At 34.8% G+C, this 16,320-nt stretch overlaps 1 protein-coding gene across 1 annotated transcript in view; it reads right to left on the minus strand.

Annotated features, from left to right (window-relative positions):
• Window positions 1–16,320, minus strand: part of LOC109074198 (kinase non-catalytic C-lobe domain-containing protein 1) — a 182,638-nt gene that overhangs the window by 48,118 nt on the left and 118,200 nt on the right.

The raw sequence follows: 16,320 nt of genomic DNA on the forward strand, positions 1-16,320 counted from the left end.
TATTGTTATCTAAAAAAAAATTAAAAAATAAATAAATATCTGTAATCTGATCATTTTTCATAAAAAAAATTGTGTAAAATTCACTAAATTTTTTATTTTTTTGAGTTTTATTTTTTGTAATTGAAAAAAGCTAAAATAAAATGAATATTAGATTAAATGTCTGAAATTAAAATGAAATTCAATTAATTCATTAACATGACTAAAACTGAAATAAAAAAAATAAAACTGACAAAAGCACAGAATTAAAATGGAAAATATAAAGATAAAAGCTAATTCAGTATTTAAATAATTATGTTTTTACAGCAACTAATAACATCAAAATGTTCATATTCATATTAGTTCAGCGCATCAACTAATATTAACAGATGCAACTTTTGATTTTTAACTAATGTATTCATAAATGCTGAATATCAATTAAGAATAAATAATGCTGTATGTCAAATAATACAGTTATCAAATGAAACCTTATTGTAAAGTGTTACCTAGCATCTGAGATACTAGTACATGTATTTTTATTTTTATATTTTCTGTCTTTTTTTTAATTAATTTATTTTACTTTTAAAAATATATTTAAATACTTTTATTGCGTGATTTTTGTCATTTTATTGTCATTTAATAAATTTTTATTTAAGTTGTAGTTATTTTATTACATCAATTTAAACTGAATTGTTGCTTTGGCAATTAGTATAAAATATTTTAAAGTATATATTATATATTAAGTATATATGGACCAATGTTTTGGACAATATTGTCGGTCTAACATATGTAGATTTACTACAAAACTCACGAAAACACTTCAGGAATACATTTACTAAAGTGAACAACCAACAAGTTAAAACTGAATTTCAAACAAAATCCTGCAGAAGACTAAATCTGTAAATCTGTAATCAAATAATGTAGAGTTTCGACTGGCTGTGTGTAACATTCACATTCTCACAGCAGCTCTAGCAGGAATTTCCATCCATAAATTAACACATTTAATATCTGTCCCTTAAGGCGCCTCACAGCTTTCCAATGCAAATCAAATTCTCCCCAAATATTGCTCCTCAAGACATGAAGAGCCACAGCTATACATGCACGGCTCGATCATGGAGAAGACAGGGCTAGAGGAGCGCATGAAGATCACGTGGTTTCTGAGGCTCCGGTCAGATAATCTGTTGCTGAATTACACCCGTCGGACCATAATGCAACAGTGATTCAGTCACGCCCTCTGCTGATGCCACATTACTGTCTGCTGACCTTCAGGACATCAGCTGCAGCTAAAGCGTAACAGACACAGTAACCAAGAGCTGATGAACAACATACACAACCATTACTGAGAATCTAAAGCTGATTTACTGCCGGAACAGAGAAAGATGTTTCCTCAGATACTGAAGGAGCCTGAAGGATGAAACCCATCTCTGTTCAGGAATGGTTCAGTGGTTAGTAAGTAAAAAAAAAAAAAAAAAAAAAATTATCACATCGTAATTTTATTTATTTTTTACAATCAAAAACTATTATACATAATTAAATATATTTAATTTTATTTAAACTTCCGTGACTGATGAAATAACACTAAAATTAAAATTTAAATACTACTGTACATTAAAATTTTAATTTAATTAGAAAATGTTGCCATGGAAACTGGCCTGAAAAAATATGTTTAAAAATAAAATAAAAAAAATAATATAAAAATAAAATAAAAAAAGTACAATAACTAATTACTAAAACTTAATTTAAATAAAAGAACTCATAAATATTAATATTTAAAAAGTAAAAAACTAGAAATAACAATGAAATTTACAAACCTAGAAGTAGACTGAAAAATTTTTAACTAGTAGTAAAAAAAAATACAAATATGGAAGTACTTAAAGTTAATAAAACGGAATTTAAAAATAAATAAAAGCTAAAGTATAATACATTTAAAAATAGATCTGACAAAATAAGAAATATTGAAGCTAAAAGAGAATGAAAACAAAAATATAAAAAAAGCTGATTCAAATATTAATAAAATACTTAATAATATAAATAAAAAAAGAAGGAAAAACACACTGAGCAAAACATGAGCATGACAACCTTATTATTGTTATGTGGCTTATACTGTGCCTTTAAAAACTAGGACACAAATCTAATAAACATTATTTAATGAATCAAATCAGACACTTCGATGGCCGAAAAACAGAACATCAACTATAAAACCCTGAGACGAATGCTCACTGCAGTGTTGAATTTTATATTATTTTGAGTTAGATTTATGTTTTATTTCTAATTTTGTGTTTCTTACATGTTCTGTTTTAGTGTATTGTTGTATGTTTCGTCATTTAAAAAAAGTCTTAAAGTGTCTTAGTTTTTTATTCAGTTTTAGTGTTTGTTTTAGTAAACATCCAAATTAAACTAAATGAAAATGTTGCCGTGGCAACAAGCTTGAAAAATTTCTATTTCGAGTGAGGTGCGTATTTAAGAAATTTTTTTTGTTTTTGTAGTTTTTAGTTAAATATATATTAACCCATTATGTCAGATATCTTCTACTGGTTTATGAGAATATTCCAAAATAACTATATTCATAATTGATTTAGTAGGAATATTACTTCACTGGAATAAGGGGACACGACTCATGTGCTGTTTTACTCAACAGACACATTATTTAGTGGAAATCAGTTTAGAGTGGCCAGCCTGACAGTTATGAGAACCAGACAACAGAGTGGGGGTTTCTACTATAAATCCGAACACAGACGGAAAACAAAGGATAGCAGTGCATTCTAAAAGTCGACATGAGCATCGTGATTGTTTGTCTGCACAAACGCCTGCAGCACGGAGCTAAACTAAAGACACCACTAATGATCTGCCCCAGCTCGAGTAAAGTACATCTCAATCCATCAGATTTCTGGGCGAAGTGGAAGAAGACGATTATTCTTGCATGAATGTTTTAAAACAAAAGGAATATTCATAAACCAGATAGTGTTCATTAATGGTGTCATTAGACAATCCAACAAACCCAGCGCGCGGCACACACACACACACACACACTCTCCTCTCTCTCTCTCGTCTCCCTCTCCTCTCTCTCTCTCACCACACACAGACACACAAACACACCCCCCCTCTCTATCTATCTCTCTCTCTCTCACACAGACACACACACCCACACTCAGCGCGATCATCACTCACTCACCTCACTCACTCACTCCACTCTTCTCTCTCTCTCACACACACACACACACTAGAAACACACACCCACACACTCTCTCTCTCTATCTCTCTCGCTCTAACACACACCACAATCACCAACTCTCTCTCTCTCTCGCTCACACACACACACACTCTCCTCTCTCTCTCTCCACACACACCAACACACTCTCGCTCCTCTCTCTCTCACACACACACACACATACACACTCGCCTCTCACCACACACAAACACACACACACACACACACACACACACAACCACACACCTCTCTCTATCTCCACGCAACACCACTCTTCTCGCTCTCTTACAATCACACACACTCTCTCTCTCTCTCTCCTCTCATCCTCACACACACACTCGATTTGTAGCTATCTTTAAGATAAAGACTAATTTCGACGTGTGTCCGGGCCTTGTAAGAGACTTCAGTGTTAAACTCTTTTTTTTTTTTCTCATTCCATGCCTTTTATCTTCAACAACAGCTGCTCTGATGTTTTTTGCTCTTTCTTCTGTGTCCCGTTCACGACCTTGTGTGGTTTACAATCAGATCATCTCTGTTCTGCTGCATCCCAGTCCCTCCAATCTCTCGATTCCGATGGTGTTGCCAGGCTGCGTAACAAAACCACCCCAAATATCCACATGTACGTCTGTTTAAGATTAAAGAGAAACCAAATTAAAATCCTAAGGTAAACGGTCAGGGGGTAAAAGGTGTGTAATATTAGTAAGAAACCTAAAAATATTTGAATTCCCCAAAACTTTTAATTTTAATGATTCTAAAAATAAACATAAATAACTGGATTTGTCACCATTACAACTATTCTTATAGGATTTTATTGTTGAGGGAAAGACGAAGACCAGCTAGATGGGATGTAGTAAAATGACCATTTTAAGGATACTTTAATGCGATTTTAATTATGTTAGATAAGAGTTCGTTCAGTCTAACATAAATCACTTTCTCTGCAGACCATGGGGATTGCCTGTGCACTTTTGGTACTCAACAAAATAAAATAAAAATAAAGTAAAATAAATATAAAAATTAAATATAATCAAAAATGCAAAAAATAAATATAAACACAAATAAATGGAGTCTTCATTTATACCCTATTTGTGGAAAAGTGGCAGTTGTGTTGACGAGTTTCTCACACTCACCTTCATGAGCTCTGGATCTCGGAGGACAACATCCAAGCTTTCGAGGCCTTTTTTAAATTAAATAAGAGCTAATTACACACTACAACTGACTCAGGGACTCCATCCTCTCTCTCTCCCTCTAGATTCGTGACAATGTGAGAATACAAAACACACAAAACGCCACACATGAGCACAATCTCCTGATGCTCTGCAAACACACACAGAAACAACGAACACCTGAATTTATATGATGGGAAATACAGTTCACAGTGCGTCTGCCGTTTCATGTCTGGAGTCAATGTGAGAGCAACAGACTGAAAGTTCTGTCCTTTATTTGCTTTTCTTTTCCCCATCGCAGCTCCACAAACCTGCTCCAAACAAACCCACTTTTAACATCTGAAATTAAAGGTTTGTGACAAATTTATCAACTACCAATCAATAAGTTACAAAGGTAAAAGAAGTCTCTTCTGTTCACTGCATTTATTTGATCAAAAGTACAGTAAAAATTGTGAAATATTATTAAGATTTAAAACAGCTGTTTTCTCTGTGAATATCTGTTAAAATGTAATTTATTTCTGTGATGTGCAGCTGTATTTTCAGCATCATTACTCCAGTCTTCAGTGTCACATGATCTTCAGAAATCATTCTAATAAGCATTTTTACATTCTAATTCATACTTTATAATTTTACTGTATTTTAATGCAAATAAAATGCAGCCTTTTTTTCAAAACATTAAAAAACATGAAAAATATTCCAAACTTATTTTTAATTTATTTTTTTATCTTGCTCAGAGTGGTATCAAACTATTTTCTGCCCACATATTTCTAGTTCATCATATTTCTATTCTGTATTCATAGACATTGATTCAGGACCAGACACCATGTTTAATTTGAAGGATGTTGTGAAATTAAGTTAAGGGAAAGAGAAATGTCAAACATGTATGAGAATAATTAAGACTTTTTTGGAAATACATATAACTACCTTAAGAGTTCAACCCTTTATGGCGTTTTCTACAGACAGACTCCAAAGCCAATATTAAATATAGTCTGTGATACGGCCATAATTTGATATTTTGACCTTTCCCGTGAAAACTCTGCCACTGCCCCGTTGTTAAAAGTCAAGCATAGTGGAAGCATTAATAAAACTATTATGTGTATATATTAATAGTTATATATATTATATAACCTATTAAGTTGTCATGTGTGAAGCATAACTATTAACTGTTATGTGGTGGCTGCACTGTGGTCTAAGCCTTGTGTCATGCCGTCAAATAGGTTGTCGGGTTCGATTCCTAGGGAACACATGTTACAGCTACGCCGTAAAAAAAAATGTTAGCATCGATGCACTGCAGTCCGCTAATGCATAGGAATGTAAACAGACGGATGCGGACAGACATTACACGTATTCACTGAGAATTGAGTTATAAATTGAAGTTGTCTCCTCATAAAGCTGACAGCACCTTCTGATTCACTTCTCAGCAAATCTGCACTGAGTAGGTACGAATCACATCAGCGCAACACAGGACGGACAGATTGCAAATTAAAACAACCAAGAACATCTGAACTCAGATACTTGAGCATACAGAGGGACAGATCCCCCTCCAGAGTAAAGATCGCCAAATCACCTCATTTAAATATCATCCTAAATACTTTATTATCTCAATCTGTGATGATGGCAGACAACTTTGTTTCGGCCACCCCCCCCAGAACACAAATCACAGCAACCTGCAGTGGACGCGCATGAACACGGCCCTACCTCAACCAGGACAGCAATATCAGAGCGATGCCCAGGCACTCAGAGCCACATTGAACCAGGATAAGACAGTGAGGGGCGTGAATTAAAGCATCTTTTGTCATCACCCGTGGCATGTACATGACCGTGGACGGCACCGACAGTCGGGCATTGCTTTTTCCCAGACAACTCTTTTTTTTTTTCTTTTGCACTTCAAGGGTTGTTCAGTTTTGCAGTTGGATCGAAGGTCACATTTAATGGGAACAGAAGTTTGAGCAACAGCCCAGCAGATCCTCCAACAAACGCTGTCAACGTAGCGATCTTTTTCTCTACGATATTGATCATAAGAGATCTCTTGCCCTTTTTTGTCTGTCATTATTGGATCTGAAACACCCTCCAGGATGTTTAGCAGAAATAACATCCCAAGAATTAAAATCAGAAGACAGTCGATGTATCTTCTTCCATTGTGTACTTATGTGTCAGTGAACATATATGAAGCACAAATTATGACATTATATCATCGAATTGAGATTCCCCCGCCAGCGTAAAGATTCGCCCACATAATTCATCATTTACCATATCCCTTATTATTATCTCCATCTGTGGTCATGGAAACACACGGACAGAAAATAAAAGACTGTCATGGGGCGGCATGAACACGGAACCAAACCAGACAGCCCAATCATAGCGCCGCACCTCAGAGGAAACACTTTCCGAGGGCGTGGAAAATACACTCTTTTCTGTCAAATTAAACTATTTTTCTGTCAAACGGTGCTATAAATGCTGCCGGAACCTGTGTTGCTTTTTTCTCAAGGAGGAGGAGGAAACTTTTTCAGTTGAATTTTTGAAAGTCCACATTTAAATGGAAAACATTCGAACCTCAACCTCAAAAAAAATGTCCAGTCCGGTCACATTTTTCATTAATAAATTTAATTCATAAAGATCTCTTGCATTGTGTCATTATTGTCATGATAATTAAGCAGAAAATAAAAAAAAAAAATAAAAAAAAAAGGAGAATATTTTTCATTGTCTTTATTGTCATGACAATTAAGCACAAAAAAACTATTTAAATACTTATATTTTTAAATTACTATAAGTTGAAAAAATATAGGCTTCATTTACGTTAATCAAAATATAGATTTGTTCCCTTCTGATTTTGGATTGTCTTTTGCATTTATTACTATTCTGTTATGTTGTGGCACTATGTTACTAAAAAAACATCAAAATAAATTTTTTAACTCGTTACAATTTAAGAAAATATTATGCTTAATTTGTTTTTTATCCTTATAATTATATAGATATTCTATATATATATATATATACATATTATATATATATTATATAATCTATATAATATATTTATTTCTTTATTTTACATTTACATTGTCATGTAGGTCATTTAGCAGGAAACTTTTATCTAAAGGCGAACTTACCCATGAGGGCAATGGAAGCAATCAAATCAATCAAGTGAGAATGAGATACATGTGCTATAACAAGTCTGAGTTACCTTAAACAGTAGTACCATAGCAATGTTTTAAATATTAGAATAAATAAATAAAGGAAAACAGATATAGAATACCAAAAAAACGCTTAGAAAAGCCCTGTTGTGTTTTTATTTGTAGAAAAACAAGCACCAAATTATTAATAGAGTGCAAGGTCCTAAACAGGGTAACGTGTTGTTTTTTTTTTTTGTAAGAATAGAATTGACTAGAATGGGAGTTTGGGGGCTAGAGTTAGAGGCTCAAATAAACGAAAGATGGAAGAGATGTGTTTTAACCTGAGTCATGAAGATGGCCTAAGGACTCAGCTGTGTGAGTTGGGCACAGGGCAGTCCACCAGGAAGAAACATTTAAATTACAGTTTGTGAAAGTGATTTTGTGCTTACTTTGGGCGCACCCTCAAGCGCCTTCCCCGTGCCGCACGCCAATGGCATTCTAAACCCGCGGTGTTGTGACGGTCATTTCTTTTTGGCTTCCTTCCCCCTGTACCTATATTATTAATATATATGTATTATACACACACAAACACACCACACGACACACACACACACACACACACCACACACACATACATACATAATACTCTTAATATATTAATAATAACTGTTGAATTGATTGTGGTCATTATTGCCATGACAATTAACCTCTTACAATATTCTATTTTCCCTAAAATAGGCCTTCTCGCTCTCTTATCTCTCACACACAAAACTCTCTCACAACCCACACACACACACACACAAACACACACACTTTTTTTCTTTTGATTTGGGGTTGTGAAATATGACCGGGATCTGTTTTGACCGCAGATTGGGCTGAGGAGTCAACTTTTCCATATGTAATTTTTTTGTTGTTTTTTTTTTTTGCAGAACACGCATACCCCCCGGGGCCGCGCCAACTACACAGACATCAACTCCATGTCAAGAGAAAAAGAAGAAAAGCTTGATGTTTGTACGTTTAAGACTGAGCCGTCTGAGCACTAGATCACAGTTGCTAGTAGACTAGATGGTCAACTGCTTTACGAGTCTCTCTCTTCTGCATTTGTGAGTGATAAGCACAGCTGTAGATCACTCCCCAAGCATCAAATCATTCTCATATTTTACTTCTAGAAAACACAAAATGAGGGGTCTTCGCACCAACAAACAATCCTCCGTAACGACCCAGCAGACAGCGATTTTCACATAGAAACAGTTAGGAATCAGCACAGATCTGTATAAGGAACACCTGCGTGCATAAACCTAGTGAGCCGCTTCAAAACATATAAACATAATGACGATTTAGGCATTTTCAATTGATTGAATATAAATTCGTCAGACACCAGTAATGGTGTTGTGCATTTGTGGCCAATTATTTTTTTATAAAAAAAATATAACATATTAAAATATCTTTAAAACTACGTAAAATTTCTTTCCTTATATCTATATATATATATTTGCTCTCAACCATCTTCTGCCGACTCATGATGTAAACCTTGCACACTATTTAGGCTAAATTTAATAGTTATGTTTATTGAATTGCATATAAAAATTTGCTAATAATGAGAATAAAATTAAAATTTTCCATAGGTCTTTAAAGGAGCTTCTTTAATTAAAACACTTAGCTTTATTGTGACCTGTGATCTTTTGCAACTGTATTCACTGACATGACACTGCACGCAACAAAATAAATAAAATAAAAAAAATCAACTTCAAATATTACCAAAAATAAACTTGGTGTATGTGTGTTTTTTTTTTCCTCCATGTTCCATAAGTATTTGCAACTCCTTTTATTTGTATTTTAATAAATACATACATGCCATTATAAAAATAAATAAATCTTTGGCGTTGTAACACAATTCACTTTTATCATTGGAACAGTTTGAACAATGTTTAAAAGACAACGTCTCGTGGGCCAGAAGAGATATTCAATTAGTTTATGATGTACGAGATTAAAACAAACTGGTATTTATTTGATGATTACATAAATATTAAATGCGATTTTATTGTGTGTTTTTCTTTAAAAAACCCATTAAGATTATTAGTACTTATTACAGTAATGACCTGTTTAATAATGCATAACAGACAAATATGCATCACATAATATTTTTTTCTCATCCAAATGCATGGAAATTTTATATGAAATTCAAATTTATAAGTTCGTCATCTTGGATTGCATTTTGATGTTTGGAGCAAAAGCAATGCATTATTCTTAAAATCTTCTTTACAGTTTGGCCAAAAAATTAAAAGGCTACAGCATAGCATAATATGTAGCCTACTATCGAAGCTTCAAAACCACAGTCTAGATGAGCAGCTAACTAGGAATGAAACAGAGTTTCTTTGTCTGTTTACATCACAATTTCAATGGCCGAACAACAAGTTAAGTTACAGAAGCACGGCTTTTTTGGCTTTTTTTGGGTATTACTAAGGTTTTCGCTGTTGATATGTTTTCACAGTTTCTTAAGCATGTGGAATTACGAAATGGACTATGGATGGTTTTAAAACTTCTAGTGATTTTTTTATGTATTTTGGAGTTTTTTCTTCTCCTTAGTACTCACCGTAGAAATGACTGGGACATCTGTGGGACTCTCAAATACATCTATGAAAATAAATATATGGCAAAATCCTTTGAAATACTTCATTATGATGTGTTTGAATACACTCAAGACAACCACGATAATCTCTGCACAGGCGTACCCACACACTCACTATGGCTAATGTCTCGTTCCGGCGTGTACTTATACCGACTGGTAAAGGTACGAACCCAAGGCCACGGTAAACACTGCCGAGACCAGTTCGGTTCAGATCGGCATGTACATCCAAACTCATTAGAAGAACCTTTAAATCTCACAAGTGGACGTGACCGGATTGAAGTGCAGTGTGAAACATTTGGTGCTCCAACTCAAACCAGGGGCCTCATTTATCAAACAAGACTGATCTGAAATTTCATGGATTTCATACTATGTCAAAATCAAAATAACCCAGGAAACTGATTTTGTGAGCATGTGTTGAAGAGACCTCTTGTGCTCAAATAAAATAAAAATAAACCAACATAAGATTGCTGCGATGAATGTACAGTGCAACACATAAATCTGACTACTTTTTAATTATACTTTATAGGTACTTTTGACCTAATTCTATCACATTGAATGACTGAAAGGATAGATGATAGATGATGATGTGATCTTCTTGTAACATATTGGTATTCTTATAAAAATACATAGAGTAAGAAAAATAAATCATTCCATTTCGTTGTAATTTAGAAGCAATAAAAGAGTGCAAATGTAACATGTTACATTACGTCAAGGTTTCCACCAAAACTGGGGTTCGTTAAAGGGTACTGCAGGGGGGTTGTGAGTGAAATGAATGAAGAGTTAATCCATTAAAATCAAAATCACATAAAAAAAATGTAAAATTAAAATATATAACATAAATCGAAAAAGAACCTAGTCAAAAAGGAATTTCTATAAAAAACCACTGAAATTATTTTATTTGTTATCTGCCTGTCATGGAAAGGATATTAACCAACATCAGAGAAGGACCCGCGTGAAACATTCAAATTTTTTGTGCTGCTTAATTCTTAAATATTTATTGTAAAAATCTCAGGGGTTCCTTCAAGTTAATAGATTTGGTTGGTGGAAAGAAGCGGTTCGAAAGAGGTTTAAGCTGACCGGCGAAAAAGGTATGGGAATGCCTGCGATTAAGCCATGTGAAAGAGGACTAAGCAGAAGAATAATAGATGAAATTTGGCACATTCTTCAATGTGTGTCCTGCAAACGAACAAATGCTTCCTTCCAAAGACATTGAAAATAGATGGTTACATGACATACTGAGAGTGATTATTCAAACAAAGCATTACTGTGATTCATCAGTAGTGATGCACACACAGAATGTTAAGACACCTGAAAATGATTTCTGTAACATCCACGCGGGTTTTCCAAATATTTTACAAAATAAATGTGAACTTTAAATCATGATACTTACACAGAGTATTATCCCATTATTTGGAATTGGATATACAACCATACATATATATGGTGTGTGTGTACTCGTTACCTATAGGTTTATACACACTATATGCCTGAAAAAAAATACTATATTATAATACTAAAAAAATAAAAATAAAAATACAAAAATAATAAAACATAAAAAATTAACAACATAAAAATAAAAAATACATAATAAAATAAAAAAAAAAAAATAAATAAAAAATAAAATTAAATAGGAATTTCCTGCCCCATTTATGATGATGGGCTGTACAATTTCTCAAAACTATAAAAGATATATTTGTGGGCATCTTGTAAGATGGTGTTGATTGTGCTTGTTCACATTGAGCTTGAAATTAACTGCAACTATTATAAAAAAGGGATGCATTAGGGCCACTGGGACCTCCCTATAAAAACCATCAACAAGAACATTTGTATAAAAACTCGTCACACGTTCACATTTAGGAGAATGCAACTCTATACAATGATGTGAGAGGACCATCTGCCGGTTTCGGGCGGGGTTTGTCCGTTCTAGAATTTTTGTAGTCGGATGTCCGGCAGAACCACCGCAATCATCCTGTTAGAAAAAATGAAACGATGCAGGGGGAAAGGAGCTTGTGATGGTACTAAAAAATAAAATAGTATAAGTTGCTTTCTTAAAATCCTAGGTGTTGGATGTGAGTTCGCCGATTAGGAACTTACACAGGTGAGGATTTTCATCTTATCCAGGGCCCGTGTTGGTATATTCCCCGTGCTGTCGGACGGATTACAGGCGCCCTGCGCACTTCCCTCAGGGATGCCGTTCTCGGGTTGGCACCACAGAACAGAGGGAGGACTGTCTGCAGGCGGCGTGCAAAAATCCTATAGTGGCTCATCGGCAAGTGATGCAAATCGTCCCCCGCAAGCTTTCCAGCACCCGAACAGGAAGCTCTCGCACCGATGTCGCAGAGGCTAATCTTCTCGATGCAGCGAGCACAGTGATGGCTGGTGGCCAGAGCGCTGAGCGCCTCGGGCGGGAAAAGCGTGCTGACCTTCGTGAGCAAAGTGGCACGATGTGGGTGTGTGGCCGGCTGTTTGCGCGTGAACGATGTGTAGAACTAACTAGCGACCGTCCGCGCCACCGGACGCCCATCAATACGGGACGATACCGGACCGTCGTCAACTGTTGCCGCATACTCGTTTTAGTTACTGGACGCGGCTGTGCAGAATCGTCAGCCGAAAGCAAGGCAGATGAAGACGGAAAGAGGAGAACTGGAGGGAACCCGGTCATCCATCAGGGCAGGCGTGAGAAGTGGTTAGCACTGGGGTAGGCGTGACGTAGTGGTTGAAGGTCCGCTAGGAGCTGCTGCGTGTGTGAGAACGGCCGCAAACAACGGTTGAAACCGGAGTCAGGCAGGTCACGTGACCTCTGCGCGGCCGTTTTGCGGCATGAGCAGTGACACGGCGTTTCCCGGCGTCCAGATGGCAAGTGGGGAGGCTCCGTGGGCGTCGCCATTATTATTTGAATCGATTGGACTTTGGTGTGGGCGTGGCTGGGGCGTGGCATGCATTGGGCTGGGCGTTTGCCATGGACAGAAGGCGCACACGCAGTGCCAGACACGTCGTCACGTTTTGCGCAGTGGTGAATCAAAACGAAACAACCCGAGCGTGACGGAAAACGCCCATCTACAAGCAGCTGAAGATCATATCACGAAATTGACCCCAGCGCTACGGCAAGTGCCAGGCAACGAGTCTACACGGGCTCACGAATAAAACACACGCTGATAGTGACGCCAGACCGTGCCGCAGCTGGGCTTTAAACGAGTGTTCGTTTGGACAGCCATGGAAATGGCGGGTTGATGACGACCCGCAGAGCCGACGATTGACAGGTGGCAAGCTCGCTGGCTCCGACGGGCGGGACATCCGGAGAGGCGCTGCCGTGCTCCTCGCTCACCGCTTTCAGCTCGTACGTACTTCGCGGGGTGGAATGAGCCAGCTGTGAGGAAGGTGCAACGCAGGATGTAGTAGACGCAGGTCACAGGACGATGAAGCCCACGGGGTCCGTAGAAGCCCCCAGACTCAATCGGCTCCCACGCCATCCAAACAGCTGCAAACACAGCAGACACAACACTTACTGAACATGTCTCCAGGAACGTTAGGCTTTTATTAAGGTTTCATATTCGGGGTACTTAACATTCAGATTTTAGCAATTTGATTAGAACAAGATTTGACCTAAATTGTCTATTGTCTCTGTAGAGCTGATTTCTCAATTAATTGAATTCATTTCATAATTGATGAATTTCGCAACATTTGATGCTGTTATTCAATGAATTGAATCAACACCTGAACTGAATTGTGCGAATAAGACCATACTGTCTTCTGTAGAGCGGCTTTATAAAATTAATTTAATTTGTTTTCCCCTAGCGGCACCAAATTGATGAACTTTGCACACCCTGATACAATATACAATCTGCTGTGTTGTTATTGGTAACAAAAACTGACAAGGATTTTTTTTTTCTGTAACTGAAAGAAAGCTGAAAAAATAAATAAATAAATAAAAAATGTTTTCTGTAATGAAATAAAAGCTGAAATAAAATGTAAAAATTAAATACAAAAAATAAAATCTAAATAAAAAAATACTTGCATACAATATTGAGATGAAAACGTAAAACTTAAAAAAAAAAAAAAACTAATGAAAATTAATCAAAACATCACCCTTGGGGATCTAACTTGAAATAAGTTTTAGTTTAAATAAAAAATACTAAATCTAAAAAAAAAAAGCTATATAGAAATGTTAAAAAACTAATAAAAATGACAAAAACCACATAACAAAATTACTAACACAAAATGAAAACTAAAATACAAATTTAATGTTTCATAAAATGATAAACTTGGCAAAACACCGATAAATATACAATCTGCAAGGATACCAAATTAATTAAATTAATTAAAATTGCAAAGTGGAAGCGTCGTTCACAGTGTTATTTTAAAACTAAAACTTTAAAAAATAGTTTTCCATAATTAAAATAAAATATAGATGAAAAAAATGAAACTTAAAAAACACTAATTAGAAGCTGAAAAATGAATAGAAATGTTTACCTTTGCGACTAACATGAAATAAGTTTATGTTCAAGTATTCAAATATGACCTAAATCTGAAATAAAAACATAAAGTTGAAAGTATATATAGTACTGTGAAAATAAATATATTAATAAAAAATTATAATAGTACAACTATAATAGTAACTTAAAGTGACTCACATGATACAGTATGAAAAAAAGTCAAACTTGTATAAGAAACACATTCGACTGATTGAGTTGCTATCACAACGGCGTCTGCTCTCCACTGCCGTAGTTTCTCGATGTTTAATAGGGCTGCTGTGATGCCGCACGATGATGAAGGGAATCTCTGCCACTCACTAAATAAAAACCTGCAGACACAAAAACACAATCATGCTGAAGCCGTAAAAAACATTTCATCAAACAAGTGATGGTGATGCGGGTTTTTGAGTGTTTATGAGGAGATTGTTTGACTGTCAGGAAACGTTTCGAGAGAAGTATTAAACACAAAGGAAAATCAGATCAGAGCGATGGTGAAAAATCCAAAGCCAGTGCATAGGAAAGACAAAATGAGAGAAATAGATGAGAAGGTTCCTTTAAATGTCTTTTGAACATTAAAACAATGTTATTCAGATTAGTTATGAGAAGAGGCAGATATTAAATGTTTCGTATTGTTAACTATATAATATTATAACAAAAATACTCTCATACACAACAATAAAAAATGTTCATGCATTAAACTGAAATTGTTAGTGAAAGGTAATATATGTGGTTTTTTTGTAAATATACATAGTTATATTAGCATATCATGTGTTTTTATTGTTAGCACTAAAACTATTAAAAACATTTTGTTTGCTGTCTGTAACAACTTATTTATGTTGAAGTAGTCAAGTGCTAAAAATACTTACTAAATATATAACCATATTTTATGGGTGTATAAATGTTCTAAAAAAAAAAGAAGCCTGAATACATTAAAACGGAAAGATAATTTCAAAATATTAAAAGAAAAATAAATAAATAATATTATGTTTTTTATAATTTATCATTTTTTATTTAAATATAAAAATTATGCAAATTGATTTCTTATATTTTTATATTGCATTTTATAATTACTTTATTGCATTGGGAATTAAACAAAACTAAACAATAAAAATAAACTATTTAGAAATATATAAAAATAATAAAAATTACAATGCACAAATTAAAATTAAAATGAAAACTGAAATATAAATACAAAAGCTAATTTAAAAATATTTAAATAAAACAAACACGAAACAATAAAAAAAAATAATATAATTCATATGAATAATTAATATTACACTTCCATTTGTTTAAGTAAAACGGTGTGAAAAACATTCTTCTGATTATTTGTATTCTTAATTTACTGTATTTTTATACTGCATCAAAAAGTTTTAACTGTACTTAACTACAGTTTGGTTACCTTATAATTAAATAAATCACATTTGAACTATATAAAGGACACCGAAATAGGTGAATAGAAATATATATAAACAATATGAAAAGAATACCTGCTTTATTCATCTATACACCAGTCGCACTATAACCAGGTGTAAAAAAAAAAAAAATTGCAATTATTACTCATGACGCTTCAAACCTGTTATGACTTTCGCTCTTGATTTTCCTGTGAAGATACTGAGTGATAAAAGCACAGCTCATGATGCTCTAATTCATATAATGAAAGCGAATTAGGACCAGAATGGCTTTCTTATTACGCATCGTCATGAATCACCTGAAGACACTGAGAAATGGAGAAAGACTATGACCTGGTGGAAGGTCGCACTGA

The sequence above is a fragment of the Cyprinus carpio genome, chromosome A13 (genome assembly GCF_018340385.1).
Source record: "Cyprinus carpio isolate SPL01 chromosome A13, ASM1834038v1, whole genome shotgun sequence".
In the NCBI taxonomy this organism is placed as follows: Eukaryota; Metazoa; Chordata; class Actinopteri; order Cypriniformes; family Cyprinidae; genus Cyprinus; species Cyprinus carpio.